The following is a 19,629-nucleotide window of genomic DNA, read 5'->3' as shown; positions in this document are numbered from 1 at the left end:
AAGTCACATATTTGAAAAAAGGTCAATAATATATAATATGAAAACATACTATATTACTTTGATGCCCTAGAAAAAAGCTAATTATAATGCAATTTTCCCTGAAACCATGATTTTTTTGATCTTTTGGTATTCCTGGATCCAGATATCTTCATCTTTTCCCTGAACCTATTTAGTTGTGAAAATGTATATTTAAGACTGAATAAATAAATAAATAAATAAATAAATAAATAAATAACATAAACAAACAAAAACGTAAAATAATTAAAAATGAATGAATATTCTAAAACTATTTTAGCATTTTCAGACTGTGTTTTCAGTATCAGTACAAAGAATATATCTATTTTATTCAGTGTTTGTTTCGACACATTATTTAATCTGTTGTTTTATGCTGGAATCAGATAGTTTAAACATAAAACAGGTTTTATAGATCTGGGATAAGCCGTAGGACTGAGAATCTGATCGTGGACTGACTAAAACGAACAAAACAATCTCCAAAAAGTGAATAAACTGATGATAAATGGGCAGTTCAGGTTGAGTCTTCTCCTATTGCTTCTGCAATGCTTATTTCTGTCTTTCACCCCTAAGGGGCAGCAGAGACCTGCTTTAAGTATTGTCAGCTATTCAATGAGCAATGAAAGTCAAATGGCAGTGAAGCATTTCATGATCAAGAATCACTTAGAAAGGAACAAAGAGTCCAAATTTTACACACAGTGAATAAAACTGATGTGTTTCTTAGAGGGTTTATTTAGAGCTTTTTTGATCTTTATCAGTGAGAGTTTTTCATAAAAATCCAATAGACGAACTCTGATAACTTTAATTCTTGTGAGCTTGTTTCCCTTCTTTCAGCAAACAAGTTGAAACAGTGAGACAGAGTTCCTGGGTGGGGTTTACAGTGAGAGTGGAGGCCCATCACTTCAATCTTATCAAATGTTTTTTTTTTTTTTTTTTTTTTTACAAAAGGGAAAGATTAAAAAAGGGAGAGCCATGAGGTTGGTGATAAGTGAAAAATGTGACTGCTTGTAATTCTGTGAATCAGGATGTGGGAACCTACAAAAGACTAATAAAGATGGGAGATCTGTGGAGGTCCAGAGAGCCAGCGCTAGATGAAAGTGGGAACTCTCTCCCACAGCTGTCAGCAGTTTTTAATGTGAACGTTGTTATTGATTGGCAGAGCTGTTGACCGAATTTCTATAGTTAGAAGGCTTCATATTTCTCAACTATTACATGTTCTGTGTGGTGACAAAAGTCCAGTCAGGTTTGTCATCTTCATATCTTTCTAACTAAATTCTGTTAATTGAATTGTGTTATTTATGAATCAGCATGTATAGAAAAGTGTTCTTTTTGAGTAAACTGTAACTTATGACTCCAAATGTCCAAATTGGCTTCAAAGAGCAAGTGCAAAGTTGTTCATTGAACCTGTTTATTGCAGCTGAAAGTGTTTTAATCTGCAGTGCAGGTAAGGTTTCATGTAGAATACAGTCATCTTTAGCCTTTACACAGCACTGTAATTGAATCAAGCCATGATCTTTCCTCCCTGTAGTTATTTTAAGACATGAACGACACAACAAAAATTGAAATGCACTACCCTCCTTCATTTTCCATTTCAACAAAAGGTCAGAAATTCAATCACCACCACCGCTATTGCTATAATAATGTATGTATGGGAAACACGGGCACAGTTACTGACCACCAAATTCTTTGGCTGCCTGTGGTCATTTTGTCTTGCCTAAAAACAGAGGCGTTTCTCACTGGAGTTATTCATTAATCCCAGCGGCCTGGGAGTACAGCACCAATGGACTCTTTCACTCTTAGCTCTATCACTAATGGTGTTTTGTTAAAAATCCGAGTTGGAGGCAATGAAAGATAATTTAAAATTAGTTTTAAACTTAAAATGTCAAACATTTTTAAACTACGTAGCTTTATGGATGTTTGAGTTTATTAAAGAGGAGATAGCACTTAAAATAATAAATTTTTACCCACAAGGTTATTACCTTGTTCATGTTTAGCAAGATGGAGACATAAATTATTATTCATTTCATTTTCTCACTCTTTTTAGTGTTATATTTTGATGGTAATTTCACCAGCCATGTTGTTTCATTTGAAACAATTCAAAATTAATATAAGGCCAATAACCAGTGGCAACACTGGGGAGTGGGTGGTGGTGGATAGGGGGGAGGGTTATGGCCACCTGGAAAACTTTGGCCAGACAGTCTTGTACATATAATTTTTTTTTTTTTTATCTGAATTAAACTGAGCAGATAAAAAGCTTTAATGAGTTGTGATATCATTTACTTTATTGAAATTCATTTTTTATTTTGTCATTTTAAACACACAGCCTTTAAATGCCCGTTATATGACAGTATAACAACACTCCTAAAATTGGCTTTCAGTTTTGTTGTGGCACCCCCAGAATTATCACTGGGTCCCATCAGGTCTCCCCTTTGAAACCTTTCTCTGGAGCCGTCCCTGATCATAAATCAAGGTGATAATTCAGAGAAAACACAAGATAAGACTGTAAAGAGGGACACAAGAACGAGTGAGGAAATGTGGAATGGTAGAAAAGAGGCGGAGGAGGCAAGACGAAGTGGAGTTCAGCAGAAATGAGCAGGCTCATTAATGCACAGTCACAGCTTTCATTAGCTCCCAAGAACAAGGTAAACAAATATAAACCAGAAAGAAAGAGATGCAACTGAAATAATTGACAAAACACAATCAAGAGATTAAAGAAACTAACTGAGCTTCAGTGGTAATGACTTATGCTCAGTCTGAGAGACCTTTTAATAATCTAAGCTGCAGTAAAGCCACATAAATAGTGCACCTGCTTTGTTGCTTTATATTTTATTAGGAGAACGCAACTGTATGTGACTTTGAACCTAGTTTTTCAATTACTCTTATATAAAATGTAAGAAAGAAAAAAAAAGAAATATTCAGAACATCAGTAATATAAATAACAGGAATGTCCTTTGGATATACCCTATAAAATGACTCTCTTTCTATTTGTATGATAATAAAAAAAAAAAACTGCCCTTGCATTATATTGAAATCGTCTTTTGGAAACACCTTTTCCTCTTTTTTGCAAAGAAGAAACAAATCCTTCCTATTGTGTTTTTTTTTTATATTTTCCAGCATGCTTGCTGTTTCTTCCATCAGGCATTTTTAAACCCTTGCATCTATTACTTTTCACTGGGTAAATACCTAACGCTCGAAACATTTGTCAACGTATGCAGCTGGCTGAACAGAATAGATTATTAGGAACAGAAGGGGAAAAAAAACACAGTGCCTCTCCAAACAGTGCAAAACGGGCCACACAAAGTGAGATTCTTTACCTCAGACATAAGGAAGCTGCAGAAACAGCAGCTCTGGCGGTTTACACGTTCACCAACACAATGTAGTACAGTCTAGTTATGTCTACAGTGTGATAGGAAAGATGAATTAATAATCTACTGCATTTAAACAACACACAGTAATTACACATTTTGAACAATAAGCCAAGAGAAATCAGATTTTGAATAGCTGGTCAGAGGTTATGTTGTGTCTGTGTGCTAAATGTGCAAATGATGAGCTGTAGGTTGAGGAATTTATGTGGTTTGTACTATGGTGTTTACATCAAGCCTCATTAGAGATTTATCGCCGACGCAATGCAGCTCATTCACTCTGAATGCCAGTGGAAAGCCACGAGCATGAAAACACTCATTGTAAATTACTCAACAAGAATACAGAAATATAAGAAGCCAAATGGCAAACGGGCTAAAAAGGAAGAGATGTCTAATTTGGTCTTGTTATGCTGTGTCTAATAATTTATATAACTTTTTTGTGTTAGAAAGTAGTTTAGAAGTTGAATATGTGTATTTGATGTGCTTGTGTTTTGTCTACAATAAAAAAGCAAGACTTAAGCTGCAGAAAACAAGGGCAAAAGCAAAATAGTTGATGGTTTTGGTTGCATGAAACATTTTGAACCATCTAAAATATGCACAATAAAGCAGCCTCTGGCAATAGTCTGCTGCAGTGGCACAGGCGAAATGAGATTTGCTATAGTAAAGGAACACGAGCAGAATAGTGGCCCCCTGTTATAGGTCCTGTGGCCAGCGCTGTGCAAACAGCAGAAAGTTGCGGCGTGTGAAGGGTAATGGGACATCCAATGCCAGGGGACAGCAGGCAGCAGAGTCACACACCGCAGCCGAAAGAAAGATGAAGTAATCTCAGGAAACAAGTAGACACACTCCACTTCGAATTTCGCCCCAAACAAGATTAAAGTGACATTATTCTATGAGAGTGTGGCAAGAGTATTAATCTTACACATTGAGGCAGAGGCTGGACAAACAGAAGCAGCCTGCAACAGTATGAGAGTACATTCTTTATTTTGTCAGTATGTGGTTAGATTTAGAAGTAGCCATGAGAACCTTATCATCTCCTTTTACATTACACTGATAGGGTCATTGCACCTCTTTTAGTGTCTTCATGGCAAAAGTTACATCATTCAAGTGTAGCATGTTGATGCACGGTTTGTTTGGCATTTGGAAAAAATTTTTTTTAGGTTGATTTACATTAAAAACACTTTTTTGCAGAGAAACAGTTGCGTGTCAATGCAGGGGTTGTTTGCATGCATATATGTATTACAGTAAGGACTTTATTGGAGTACAAACAAATTAATTTACTAATTAAATTGTTCAGAAACCAATACCAGATACTGAGTAAACTCTTACGTAAATATTACATGATTTAGACAGTATTTACTAGTATATAGGGACAAGTGTAATTACTGTTATACAGTTTTTTAAATCATTGTTTTATTCTGAGAATCACAACTGAAAAAGTACCGAATTCCGTCGGTACTACTGAGTACCGAGTCACGTAAAATAAAACGGGACCATGTTTCGGTATCTAAACGCATCATTGTGACACTGAGGGAGTGGAAAAGCTGGCAATTTTCCATGCCAGACATGAACACAGCATTACATGCACAAGAGCGTAATGACGTCAGTAGCTGCTGGTACAGTCAACAAAGCATGTCTGATAGAAAGCGCTTGAAAGTATGGCTCCACTTTTAAAAATGCGATGCAGATTACAGTCACTGCAATATTTGTGATGCAAAGTGCAAGGCCAGAGGAGGGAATACTTCTAATCTGAGGAAGCACCTGGTTAGGCACCAGATTTTCCCCAAGGCTGAAGAATGCACAATGTTCGTCAGCCTCAGATCTACAGCTGCAACTCCTGCATTCGGCATGTTAGTACGGCTGCATCTTTTAGTGGCTGTCATCTGCAGCCAGCAACATGGGAAAAGAAATGTTTGAAACTGTGATATTACAATTCAAACAGCTGGATGTTGTTTTGATATATTAATCGAAGTTTATATATTTAAAGATAAATGTTAAATTGATGAGATTTTATAATTAAATGAACTAACATTTATTACCCCATAAACATACACAAAAGTACTGAAAACTGGTACTGTTGAGTACAATTGAGTACCAATTCCTAGGTACCGGGTATCGGTACTGTATTGGTTCAAATGTGAAAGGTATCCATCCCTACAAAGTACCCAACCTAATCTTGCCTCCACACATAGTGGGTATGATGGCCAGAAAGGTTAAAAAATGCAATAACTGACATTCACTGTATGAATTTTTGCACAAATGTGGCTTGTGTTGTACATTATATAAGTGTAAAAATGTAAATATTGTAATTTTTGTCATCTATGCTTGAGCTGGACAGTCCCAACCTAAAATGTGTCTGTCTTTCCACTCATCTGTACAATTTCCTTACATTTCTTGGAACCCCTGTTAAGGATGTAGAAAAACATGTTCTTTTGTTGCTGCATTATCTCAGACTAAAAGAATAGCTGCAGTTGTGTAACAGTGATCTTCTTTTACCTCCACTCCCATCCTCCTCCCTGTAGATGGTGATAAGATAAACTTTGGTCCTTAAATAGCCTTGTTTGTCACAGTTTCAGCTATGTCGTTTATTATTAGCCTGATTGTAGATATGGTCAAGCTTAGACAAGTTTATTTACGGATTTATGAATATCAACACACATCTACCTTACTTGGATTTCATGTTCTCTTGTCTTTCCTATTTTGAAAAGTGAAAGTAAAATAGGCCTCATATTAACGTCCCTGGGAACAGGAAGTTATTGATTACTTATTAAGTTGTTTGACACTGTTCAACTTATACTGATATAATGATTTAGTCAGAACCAGTTATTTTCCCTACTTAATAAATATAATTAAATCGAGCCTTACATATAAAAATAATCGTCAGTGAGAGAATATGTCACTGCAATTAAAGATGAATTAAATTCAAGGATTTTTACACATCTTTACTACGGGTCCCAATAATTGTACATGGATATACCCACCCATCCCATTTAGGAATTCATTGGTTTCAAATCCACCAAATGACCGTTACATTGAGGTTTTGTTTAGAACCTGTTGCATAAATAAGTCAGTGCCTAAAACCCCACTGAGAAAAACAGAGGTTTAATGACTGGGGTTTAAGCCCTTCCACCCCTCCACTCTTCCACTCTCAGCTTGGTCTCCTAATGAGCCATCATCATGCAAAACTGCCAGCTTGATACACATTAATTGGATTTTCACTTTTTCACCAATTAATTGACCAGCATTGTCATGTTGGCCAGCTTCCGAGGGCTTCTAAGAAAACGGGGCAGCTTCCCCTTTTTACTCTCGCCGACTCTAACATTCACCGACTTGAGAGGGGAAACATTTTTCTTTTCTTCTTTACAACCGAGATCAGCTATCTCATTATAGGCTTATGGCATTTGTTGGAGCCCCTTGCTTTTGTGGAGAGAAAACTGTTTGTGTGCTGCTCAGCTGCAGCCTTTTACAGTTTGTTAACCTGCCTCTGCCAGTGCCAGGGACCCCGGGGGGAAAAGCCTGATGTGCAGTGAGTGACTTAGATTCCCTGTGCCCTGGAGGACATACCACAGGGTTAGGGAGTGCAATCCCACGCCGCCTTGTTCAACAAGCACCAAAACAAGAAATGAATGCAGCCATGGCATTTCAAAATGGTTATTTGATATGTTGACACATCAGTAGTGTTTCGAATTCTGCCAGGGGGATTTTTTTGTTCAAATGAATCCTTGCAGTTCAAATCCACTTGAGGAATGTGCGATGGGAGAAATATTTGACTCACTGTGTCGGGATAATCTTGGACATTGAGGATCTAAAACCAGCCTGGACCAACAAATGTGACCTCCAGTTACTCATCAACAAAACACTCACATTTGAAGGGCTGATTCTTGTTATGTTTTCTCAACTTCTCTCTGATTAAGCTGATTAAATATTAACATCTAGAACTATTCAAAGTTGAGTCCATGTTGATGACAGGAATACCACTGATAAAGTGTGATTTTTCTCTTAATATTTACAAAGGATAATTCAATTCAATTCAATTCAGTTTTTGTTGGGATCTGGGTTGTTTTTGTGTATTTTGTGCTTGCAACATGTGTTCAGAGTTTCAGATGGTGCTGGAGTTCTCAGGTGTGCTGGGTGACAGGTGCGACTTATTCCACTGATTACTTGGAGGAGTACTTAAGCAGGAGGCTGCCAGCACTTCGATGCCAGAGTGTTTTGTCTTCAGTGGTAACAAGCTCAGCCAACACTAAGTTTATGCTTTGTTCTTCGTTTCCAAGTAATTTTGTTTATGCTCCTTCGTAGGCTGAAAACCTGAACTTTGGATTTACTTCGCTAATCACTGACTTTGTGTCCGGACGTTTCTGGACGGACAAGATTACCTATGGTCTGAGGACTTTGTCTCCTAACAACTGTTTCCATCCCTCCACCCTCCAATGCAAATATCTGCACATTGAACTCTCTCCTGAAATCACCAAGCTCAAATGGCACCAAATAAATCATCTGAACAATTTCTGTTTCGACAACCTGGACTCCAAATCCCTCTACCCCTGGCGACCTGACCGCATCCACTTAGTAAGCAGTTTACCTGACTTTCAGAATTACTTGTCGTTTTCTCTGTCTCATTTAGTTCCCTGTTTTCACCAGTTCTCTTTCCATACAGTTGAAGATTCTTCAGTTCTCGTTTCCTGATTATTGTTTGCACAATTAAAAACATCATTTCACTTAATCTATCTCTCCAGAGTGTTCTTCTGTATGTGGGTCAGATCTATTACAAAAATAATGACAGTTTTATTTATATAGCGCCAATTCACAACACATGTCGTCTCAAGGCACTTCACAAAGGGTTTGGAATGGTGCGGGTTGTTGGGGAGGTTAGAATAAACTACTGAGTGTAAGAGTTTGGCCATTTTAGAATGGGCTATGTGTAGGGGTACTAAGTAAAACAAACTGATAAAGTTTGTCCATCTAGAGCCCACTGGTGGCCATTGTTATACTAAAAACCACAAGTATTGGGGGTACCTGTCTCTGTCAGACTGATTATAACCAATGGAAAAGAGAAGGGGTCGCACTGGTAGCAGAAATGGAGGGTGTATTTGCACCTCAACCATAACTGAGCCAGTTAAGACTAAACCTGACTCCGACTTACTCCAATCAACAGTGGGGGAGGAAGGCAGAGGTAAAAATAATTGGAGTGTTTTCTGTTGCATTGTGTGAAAGGTGGGTAATTTTAAAATGGGCTAAATCAATTCAATCAAATCATACAGATTTCAAGTCAGGTACGTAGATTCCAATTAATCCTAACTATCGAACAGTGCAGTCAGATTCAGTTATTTATTCAAACTGGTTAAAAGTTTTTCTGTCTAAGGAAACCCAGCAGATTGCATCCAGTCAGTGACTTGTAGCATTCACTCCTCCTGGACAGTCACTGGTGTTGACTTTGCAGCAATCCCTCATACTGAGCATGCATGTAGCGACAGTGGAGAGGAAAAACTCCCTTTTAACAGGAAGAAACCTCCAGCAGAACCAGGCTCAGTGTGAGCGGCCATCTGCCACGACCGACTGGGGGTTTGAGAGAACAGAGCAGAGACAGAAAAAGAACACAGATAACAGGTTTACATGCAGTTACAGTGTCAAGCTTTTTTTTCCCATTTTGTCATACTGCATAAGCTTGTAATCTATTCTACTTTATGTGACAGAACAACATGAAGTAGAAAATAAATATGAAGTTAAGAGAAAAATATACGTAATTTTCACTTGTTTTACAAAACAAAATTTGGGAGGTATGTCAAACATTTGAATTTGGTCTCCCTAACTCAATACTTTCTAGAACCTCCTTTTCTGTCATACCAGCTACAGGTCTTTTAGGCCATGTCTAAAATATTTTAAACATTTATAGGTGGAACCTTTTTCCCCTTCCATTTAGCAAATAACATCAGTCGGACTGGATGGACTTTGACTGGGTTATTCTTACTGTAGCGAAAGAAATCTGACCTTTTTTGAGGCATTTCACAATCTCAACAAGACTTTTGCAAAAGGTCTTCCTCATGACAGATTGAGTTGATATAATCCAGCATCCTGCAGATGACTTTCCTGAAATTGTTAAACCATGTCCAAAGGCAATATTTGAAATCTTCAGACTATTATAAATAGTTTATTTATATGCATGTCAAATGATGCCATTTAAATTAATAATCTCTTTCTGCTAGTTCAGAACTCAGTAAGCATTTGAAATAAATGATTTCTTGGCTTTTTCTCGTTAGAATGGCATCTAGACCTATAATTCAGTAGCTAATTCCAACCAGAAAGATATCGTTATCTAGTGTTTTGGAAATGTTGGCTGTTGACAAAAAAAAAACACGTTTTTGTGACCCCTGCTCACAGAAATGAAAATGGATGACTTTTGATTCAGAGTGAAGCACAGACTAAGAAATAGTCGTCAAAATCAAAGAAGGGCAACCCAATTGGAGTTTGCAGGTCAAAGTTTGAGTGCACAAATTTGGAAATAAAGCTGATTCTGATTCTGTTCATCTTGCTTAAGATTTGGTTGCAAAAGAAAAAGTAAAAGGTTTGATTCTTCAATCTTCAGTTTAAGTTTTTGCAAAATATTGACTTATTTTCTTTTTGTGTGATCCAAAGTAAGAAACAGTGGCTTAAGCCAGGTGAGACACACCATTTTAAGTTAATTAACCTTGGGCTAAAGTAAGACTTTTTTTTTTTTTGATAAGGTTGTGTTCACAGCTGAGAAGCTGATGGCCTGAAAAGGTTTTTCCTCCCTGGAATCCCTCCTTCCCTTTTCTGTCTGACAAATTTTTTCATAGGTTAAAAAACCATGGTGAAACCTTTTCAGAGAGCGACAGAAAAACTCCAATACTTTTGATAAACTTAAACCTTTAATCAGCTTGTGGGACTAAGCTTTCACTCTTAGTTTCTTTTTTTTTTAATTCTCTTTAAGTGGCTTCTAGTTACATGTTTGATTTTTTAAGATGTGTTTTGTATCTTTGCTTAATTAATCATTAAAGTATATTAGTGTGAGTACTAACAGTTAATTAATTTAATCTATAAAGACTAGTGTCAGTATAATAATTCAACTCCAGTTGGTGTGTCGATGTTGTGATTCTTAAATAAATAGTTTTTTTTCAACATTTATATCTCCTTTTTCATTTTAGAAAGGTATGCGATTAGAGCTTCCAAATCAAGTGAAGAATTTACCCTTCAGATTGAATATTGATACATGTGGACTAAGAAATTGCTAGATTACTATTGATTTGGGTCCAAGCCATTCTAACACGTGAATTTGCTTTGATCAAAACTGTTTAACTGTAGCTCTGGCTGAATGTTTAGGGTTTGTGTCGTACTGGAAGGTGAACCTTTGACCCAGGTTCAGGTCTTTTGCAGCCTTTAACAGAATTTCCTCCAGGATTACCCTGTATTTAGCTCCATCCATCTTCCAATCAACTCTTACCAGCTTCCCCGTACCTGCTGAAACTAAGCATTCCCACAGCATGATGCTGCCTCCACCATGTTTCACTGTGGGGATGGCACATTAAGGATTATGTGAATTATAGATTTTCTGCTTCACAATGAGTTTTGCATGTAGGCCAACAGTTCACTTTTGGTCTCATCGGACCAGAGCATCTTCTCCACTTGTTTGCTGTGTCCCCTACATGGGGTGTGTTATACCCGAAAGGGAACATTTTATTGCAATGGCTTTCCTACTCACACTAGTTCATAACGGCCAGATGAAGTACAAGGGTTGGACAATGAAACTGAAACACCTGGTTTTAGACCACAATAATTTATTAGTATGGTGTAGGGCCTCCTTTTGCGGCCAATACAGCGTCAATTCGTCTTGGGAATGACATATACAAGTCCTGCACAGTGGTCAGAGGGATTTTAAGCCATTCTTCTTGCAGGATAGTGGCCAGGTCACTACGTGTTACTGGTGGAGGAAAACGTTTCCTGACTCGCTCCTCCAAAACACCCCAAAGTGGCTCAATAATATTTAGATCTGGTGACTGTGCGGGCCATGGGAGATGTTCAACTTCACTTTCATGTTCATCAAACCAATCTTTCACCAGTCTTGCTGTGTCTATTGGTGCATTGTCATCTTGATACATGGCACCGCCTTCAGGATACAATGTTTGAACCATTGGATGCACATGGTCCTCAAGAATGGTTCGGTAGTCCTTGGCAGTGACGCGGCCTTCTAGCACAAGTATTGGGCCAAGGGAATGCCATGATATCGCAGCCCAAACCATCACTGATCCACCCCCATGCTTCACTCTGGGCATGCAACAGTCTGGGTGGTACGCTTCTTTGGGGCTTCTCCACACCGTAACTCTCCCGGATGTGGGGAAAAGAGTAAAGGTGGACTCATCAGAGAACAATACATGTTTCACATTGTCCACAGCCCAAGATTTGAGCTCCTTGCACCATTGAAACCGACGTTTGGCATTGGCATGAGTGACCAAAGGTTTGGCTATAGTAGCCCGGCCGTGTATATTGACCCTGTGGAGCTCCCAACGGACAGTTCTGGTAGAAACAGGAGAGTTGAGGTGCACATTTAATTCTGCCGTGATTTGGGCAGCCGTGGTTTTATGTTTTTTGGATACAATCCGGGTTAGCACCCGAACATCCCTTTCAGACAGCTTCCTCTTGCGTCCACAGTTAATCCTGTTGGATGTGGTTCGTCCTTCTTGGTGGTATGCTGACATTACCCTGGATACCGTAGCTCTTGATACATCACAAAGACTTGCTGTCTTGGTCACAGATGCGCCAGCAAGATGTGCACCAACAATTTGTCCTCTTTTGAACTCTGGTATGTCACCCATAATGTTGTGTGCATTTCAATATTTTGAGCAAAACTGTGCTCTTACCCTGCTAATTGAACCTTCACACTCTGCTCTTACTGGTGCAATGTGCAATCAATGAAGACTGGCTACGAGGCTGGTCCAATTTAGCCATGAAACCTCCCACACTAAAATGACAGGTGTTTCAGTTTCATTGTCCAACCCCTGTACATGATAAAGGTTTTCTGTCAACGGATTTTCTCATCTGAGCTGCGGGTTGCTACAGCTCCTCCAGAGTTCTCAAACGTCTCTTGGCTGCTTCTAAATGAAATGCTTCCCTGTTAGTTGAGGTGGATGACAATGTCTTGGTAGGTCTCCTGTTCTCTATAGTATAAGAATATCAGCTTGGAGTATTTTTATAACCAAACATTGAAAACCTTTAAAGCCTTCATAGAACAGCTGTATTTGTACTGAGATTTGAAGTAGACACATATATGGACTTCTCAAGGCATCTAGTTATGCTGGCATTTTTAAGAGCATTAGATTAAAAGGGGCATAATGCAAATTTATGCAAAATGTTCTGAATTTTACCTAAAGAAAAGTAAATTTAAAGTAAGGAAAATGTTGAAAACAATACATTTTTCATGAACTTTAAAATCATGTGTTTCCTTGTCTTGATCTATCACATAAAATTCAAGTGAAATACACAAGGTTTTAGATCTAATGTGATATAATATAGAAAGGTTCCAGGGGTGTGAATACTTTTGCAAAGCCCCACACATTTGATCATAATTTTTTACGCTACTTTTTATTTATGTATTGCATGTTTAACCCTTCTGGACCTCACTATCAAATTAGTGGAAAACACAGTTTTGCTGAGGCCTCCACTATGGTTGTGCAGACAAAGTGCCAATGAATGAGAACATAGTGACCATTTATAAGTTTAGTCTTAATGGATAAGGCTACTTCTGTAGATGATTAATAACTGTATCATTGTAATGATGAATGACTTATAAATAACTTGTCTAATGACAACTGTGAAGAGTACATACTTGGTTTCCACCAAAGGGGAGTTAAAAAATAGACCTTTCCCTTCAATCAATAACCCTGCAGTCGGGGAAGGCTGAAGGTTAGAGGTCAACATTTACTAAAGCTGTTATTGGATAATGAAGGGCAATAGCCTTAATTAATCGATGGAGTGTTCAGGAGGAGGGGTTGTTTTCACCATATAATGTGTTGGTCTCCATAACCATGAAGGATTCCATTATTTATGTAAAAGTGTCCATTATGTCACAAGGAGGAGAAAAATAGGCGTTCTTTTTTTTTTAATGCCATCAACGTTTAATCAAGTAGAACTTCATTAATCCCTATAATTAATTGAGCAGACTTTGCTATGTTCCTTTTCCTACCTTTACGTTATGGTCATGTTTCACCATTATTGTTGTCCCATCCCTCCAAAGGTTGTGAGTTAATCTGCATGACCCAGCACCTGTCACATTCTAATAAACACAGAACTAATTGACTTTGTTGCCCCACTTATCAGCTACCTTCCAGCAACCATGGAGATTTTTGTTTGTTTACAGCAAGACCACCAGGTGTATCCTATCAACCAAGATAGAGATATTTTATAACATGGTTATTATCAGGTCATTACAGAAGAGGATTGAATTATATTTAAGGACAGCATTTTCAGTTCAAAAATTAGGGCAGTGGGGATGGCTGCAATGCTCTGATGATCAAAAATAAAACTATTAATATGTGCAGGATTTTAAATCCTGCACATTATAGGTAGTTTGTTATGTTGTTTACTTGACATGCACAGTTAAGTACCCAGCCCAAATGATGTCAGCTAATGTAGACAGCTAATGTCCTGTTTACTAGACACAGACATCAGGACACTGCTTAAAAAACAAACCCCCTTTAAAACTAACAACATTAAAAAATTAATTCAGGAAAGCATAGAAATGCATTTGAAGTTGACCATGGCAAATATAGTCAAATCTTGGTGGTCACTCAATGGCAAGCCCTATCAATCCCAATTAGTTGCCAATGACCTTAAACCTGAGCTGGTAATGCCTCAAGTTAAACCTGAAAACAATCTGGAAACTTTACTCTATTATTATAGCAGTAAGTGACACTTGTGCCCCTGTATTTTTGTCTCTGTCCTGGATGCAGTTACTGTTTTCATAATTCCATGTTATCTTTGTTTTTCTTTTTCCTTCAAAATCCTGGCTCCTGTTTTTTTTTTCTTCTCTTTTCACTGGCTCTCAATGTTTGTTTTTGCTGGAGGGTTGTTTCTGTCATTTCGTTCCACTGTTGCCACATGCTTTCACAGGATGAGAGATCCCTGTAAAGTCGATGACTCAGTGCAATCTAATGAGCTTTCTAACTTTTTGCCGATCCACTAAATCTGACTGGATGGCAAAATAATTTGCATGGACTGGACTGTGTGTTTCTGAATCTGCCGACAGGTAATGAGGTAGCAACCTGCATATCAGGGGCACACTCCAATATTAATGAACTGAATTGATTTATACTGATTCTGGACTGAACTGGATTCTATACAACTGGTTATGAATTAGACTTTTCAATGCAAAGTGCCTTAAGATGACTTGATTGGTTATGAACTGGCACAACATAAATAAAATTTAACTGCACTGAACCAAAGTGAATTCATAGAAGTACCACTTTTTGTTTTTTCATTTTGTGTATTTAAACAATATTAATACATGTGAAAAGGTAAAACTGTGACACAGCTTTGTGGGGCTTAAAATGTGAGATACAAAAAGAAAAAAGTTATTATTTAGACACTTTCTACATGGCACAACCATGTTGTCCAACATGTCACACAACCATGAAACACAAAATGTCAAATTGTATTCATGATTATTACATTATTAATTTCTTAGTCTCATAATATTTTTTAGAAATATGTTTATATAAAAAACTTAAAGAATATCAAAGTTAAAAGAAAAGGTTTTCTTCATTTCCTGTGTATTCCCTTTACTCACCATGTGATGGTTCAGAAACCTCATAATATATTGTGTCCTATCTGGTTTATTGTGGTATTTCCAGTATTGCAACAGGTGTAAAGGTTATAGCTTAGTTATTTAAATTAGATGGAAAGCCAGTTTGTTCTGTTTTTACAAAAAAGTAAAAAATAAAAATTATACTTTAGTATAAATGTTTATACATCAGTCAATACATCAGTCAATCAAAAACTAAATAACTACATAAATACAGTAAGGTTCTGTTTTCATCTTGCTCTCACTATTGAAGTAATTCTAACAAACAATATTGCCTATTTTAATTATTTTTAATAAATGAAGTTCTCAAAAATTTCTTATCTTACAGGATTTTACAACTATTTAGATCTTAAGAGTGATAGAAATTGAGTAAAATGTTCTTCACATTGAAAAAAAATTTGCCATCACATATTGTAGCCTCCTAGCTGAGAGGCCCGAATAGCTGGGTAAGAACAGGAACAAAAGTATGGCTGTAGTGTCCTATTTATCCTGCAGTACCACAATCAGGAAATGAGCTAGCTATATACAGAATCACCATATGTCACACTGTACACTCTCTTTCTCTGTTGTTGTCGTTATTTTATACACTTACTTAAGCACACCCACATACAATGGCTGTACAAAGTTTTTCCAGGGTATTTCTCGGTTAATTAACAGATTAGTGGTGTGGGGCAGCTCTGAAGTTCAGGGGTCAAGACTAAACCCTCTAACTGAGAGGATAATCAGTGGCAGGTGGGCCCACACTTCTCCCATTGCCCCCTCCACAAACCCCTCCCCCCCTTGACTTGACTTATAGCAAAATAAGCCCACCCCACTGACTTTCCTTACAGCATTCTTGACTGCGGCCTCCGATAGCACACTGGAAAGAGAGAAAGAAGACGTGGCTAGTGAGGGACCATGACGGTTGTAAGGAGGGGATCGAGCAGAAGAGACCTACTTTCGATGAACTCTGGGAAAGCGCCACCCTTTCATATATGCTGCCAGGTCTTGTATTTACAAAACTGAACAGTGGGAATCTCAGAGCACAGCCTGACTGAATGGGAACTGGACTATAGTACTGTAGGCTTGTTGCTAATGCTATGAAACAGAAACACAAAAACAGTCCAAAGTAAATGAGGGCTTTTTTTGCCCTGTCTCTGCAGTCACTCCTCCCATTTTTCATTCCAGGTTCTGCTCGGTGGTGATCTCCATTGTGAGGCTGTGAATGGGAGAGTTTGGGAGTGTCTCTCCTCCGATTAATTAGGAGTGGCCAGCGTTTCCGCTCCCCTGTGAGCTCCTCCATTATTATTATTTCCTCACATTCATTATCAAATGTTAACCGCATTCCTTTGGTCTGGCTTTAAACACTTTTGACAAAAAACAAAGTTTGCAGAGGAGCGATTATGACATTTTTAGCCAAAATCTTTTATTGTCTTGTCTTTTTAACTCAAAAAGATTGAAAAAAGAGCAACCTAAAAATAAAAATTCACACAAAAAAATCTAACAATTTATCAACACACAGCACAAGCGAAGAGTTTATGAAGCTTTATAAATATGCACTATAGAAGTAGCCTGACGCACACACAGTTATTGAAACACTAACCTAAAATATAACTGCCCTATGTCTGTGGTGAACATCAGCCAGAAAAATAAGTCCTAGGGTGCATTCTGCTGGTGCCCAGCAGGCATCCATTTGCTGAAAAAAAAAACCCCACTTGGCCTCATTAGCTACACACACTCTTAGTTTGTCACAATGCCTTTGCTTGAGACTTGCTAACAGAGCTCTTCCTCTCCTTCTTCTCTAGGTGGAGGCTTCAGGGGCCGGAGGCACAGTTTTGGTGAGTGAGGCCTTTTCTTCTAGCCCTCTTCTAGCTGATTTAAGGGTTGTAATTATCTTTTGCTGGGGGAGGCTGTAAATTGGATTAAAGTAGAGGGTCTTGGCTCAGTGGGTCACCCCACCCCCCTTCCTCAGCCCTCCACCTCCCCCACCATCTCACCACTTGGTGGGCCACACGCTGATAAAGTGCGGAAAAACGGATTTGGATTCAGCCTCTGCATTCATGGCTTCCTGCCCGAAAAAATGAAATTTTCCAACAGAAGGGGCCAGTGTGCCCGTGGTATCTGTCCATGTGGTATGTTTCATCTGGCCTCACTCTTCCAGAAACACCATTACCTACGTTATCTCTGTGAACCAACTCAGCCTGACGGGACTCAGCAGCCTGGCCAGCTACTACCACACACAGATCTCTAGCCAACTCCTTATTCCAACTCCCTTCAGTGCTGCCAGCCTCCTGAATTATAGTTTATTAGATGTAATGGCTTTGTGCTAAGATACGCACATACCTAATGTACAGTATGTATACAAAAACACACAGTAGTAAGAGTAATAATAATAATAATTTATTACATTTGTAATGCACTTTGCATGTTAAAATCTCAAAGTGCAACAGGATAAAAGAAATCGAAAATAACAGGATTAAAAGTACATTAAATACTATAGAATTTTTTTAAAAGAAATGTATTCAGTTTTTTCTTAAAGAAGTTCACATCTTAAGAGTGAAAGTTTGATGTTCATGTGTTCTCATTCTACACTTTGATAAAACTTTATATATCAGAAAGAAATGTTAAAACCTAACTTAAAAGCTAACTTTGGAAATCAAAGATAAGAAGATAAGGTAGGGATGATGTTTTTTGGCTTTGAAGCCGTTTTCCTGGTGATCGTAACATTTTAATCCAGTCACAGAATGTCTCCAAATCTTTACAGATTGCTAGTATGCTGGTGCGTGAAATGGCAAATTTACCTATCCAAATGATGTCAAACCTGTTTTTACTTGAATCAAAAAGCCTTCAAAACTCATGGCAAGACAGACTCTTCATTGAATTAAAGTGTATTTTCTGACTGGTGCCCATAAGTAGGATTTGAAAAACCCTTACTTAAATTTATTTTCTAATTTGTTTATTACCTCTGGTAAATTCACCTGTGTGGTTGGGATCTCCATATAAAACAATTACAATGATGCAATATTTTCTAATAAAAAGAATGAAAAAAAGAAACCCTTTTGTTTCTCTATATGTCCTTATTGTTTGCAGGAAGGGAACTACAGGGAGGTAATGTTTAAATACTTTTAAGAACAATTTGCAAAACCTGTTACATTCTTGTATTTTTTAAGGAATAAAGATTATATAGAAATACATAATTTTGCTCTCCTACATTTTTGCTTCCATAATTACGTTTTATATAAAACATTTGCATGCTTGATTTTTTTATTGTGGCATTTAGGAATTAGAGATTTCTTTGATATTGTTAAAGCCTTGTAACCCCTTTTAACACAAAGGTTTTGGGCGAGAACTGACTAGCAACTACCATTGTCACTGTAGGTGCAGTATTCTTTTGGTGATGTAGAGTATTGTTTTGTTGCGAAATATACCTTATTAAAACTATGGCCACAAAGTACAAGTTGGTTTCATCAGACCGAAACACCTTTCCCCACAATGTTGTGGAAGATTTTAGAAAGGCCTGAAGGATTTCTTTATAAATAAAGTATTCTGTCTTGCCACACCATCCCTTAGTCCAGAGATATGGAAAATATACCAGTTTTATGTCACAAGTGGAACAGAATCACTGCTTGTAAAAAATTCCTGCAGTTCCTTTAGCGTTATTGTCGGCTTCTTGACAGTCTCCTGACAAGTTTCCATCCTTTTATGCAACCAAATTATTGCAGCTTTTCTTCTTTTAGATTTGTACCTCTATTTGCTTGTTTTTCACCTAAATTGTATATTATATGCAGAAAAGGTTTTGAAATGATTTATGAAATACTTATGATTTATGATTTAAATCTTGTTTTTTTGCATCACAAAAATCTGGCATTTTTAGATGTGTAAACTTTTTAAATCCTGTTTGAGTCTAAATTGGAATAAACAGAGATATACCTTCTGGGAGTTCATATTTAAACCATTTAAGTTCAGAAAAGATGAAACACAAAAGTTTGACATGATGTCATTTACTAAAGTTTGCAAAATCGTAGCCTAAATGGTCCTCTTTAACACAGACAAGTTAAAAAAAAACCTAATAATGGTGACATGTTTTTACTTAGTTTTACTCAGAGGAATGTGTTATACCATTCTAAATTGAGTGGTTCCTAACTCTGGGCACAACGACCTGAAGAGAGTTTATTGAATAGGGTTTCTCCATTCATGTAAAATGTCAATGCATTTTCCAACAGACAGTTAAAGGGGATCAGTGGACCCTCAAAGTGTTCGTGGAGAAAATAACCTTTGAGTTTTACTTGGGGATGCTACTCAACTGAGCCATTGTATGACCATAACACCTCTAATGATTTAACCAAATAGCTTTGGCATTTTAGAAAGAAAGGGGAAAAAAAACAGAACAGTAGCCTAACTGTGACTCATAAAGAAATAAAAACATAGGCCGACATCAGCGGTCATTCAGGGTTTACTTATGCC

General features: G+C 37.6%; 1 long non-coding RNA gene across 1 annotated transcript in view; it reads left to right on the top strand.

Moving 5' to 3' along the window:
- Window positions 1-7,422: 7,422 nt before the first annotated feature.
- Window positions 7,423-19,629, top strand: part of LOC124858588 — a 19,104-nt gene continuing 6,897 nt past the window's right edge. The window contains exons 1-3 of the long non-coding RNA XR_007035880.1: window positions 7,423-7,943; window positions 16,354-16,454; window positions 16,971-17,003. This is a non-coding gene — a long non-coding RNA (uncharacterized LOC124858588). The remainder of the gene's footprint in view (window positions 7,944-16,353; window positions 16,455-16,970; window positions 17,004-19,629) is intronic.

The sequence above is a fragment of the Girardinichthys multiradiatus genome, chromosome 22, assembly GCF_021462225.1.
Source record: "Girardinichthys multiradiatus isolate DD_20200921_A chromosome 22, DD_fGirMul_XY1, whole genome shotgun sequence".
Classification (NCBI taxonomy): domain Eukaryota; kingdom Metazoa; phylum Chordata; class Actinopteri; order Cyprinodontiformes; family Goodeidae; genus Girardinichthys; species Girardinichthys multiradiatus.
The sequence above is the reverse complement of the archived record's forward strand: the minus strand, read 5'-3'. Positions and strand labels throughout refer to the sequence as shown.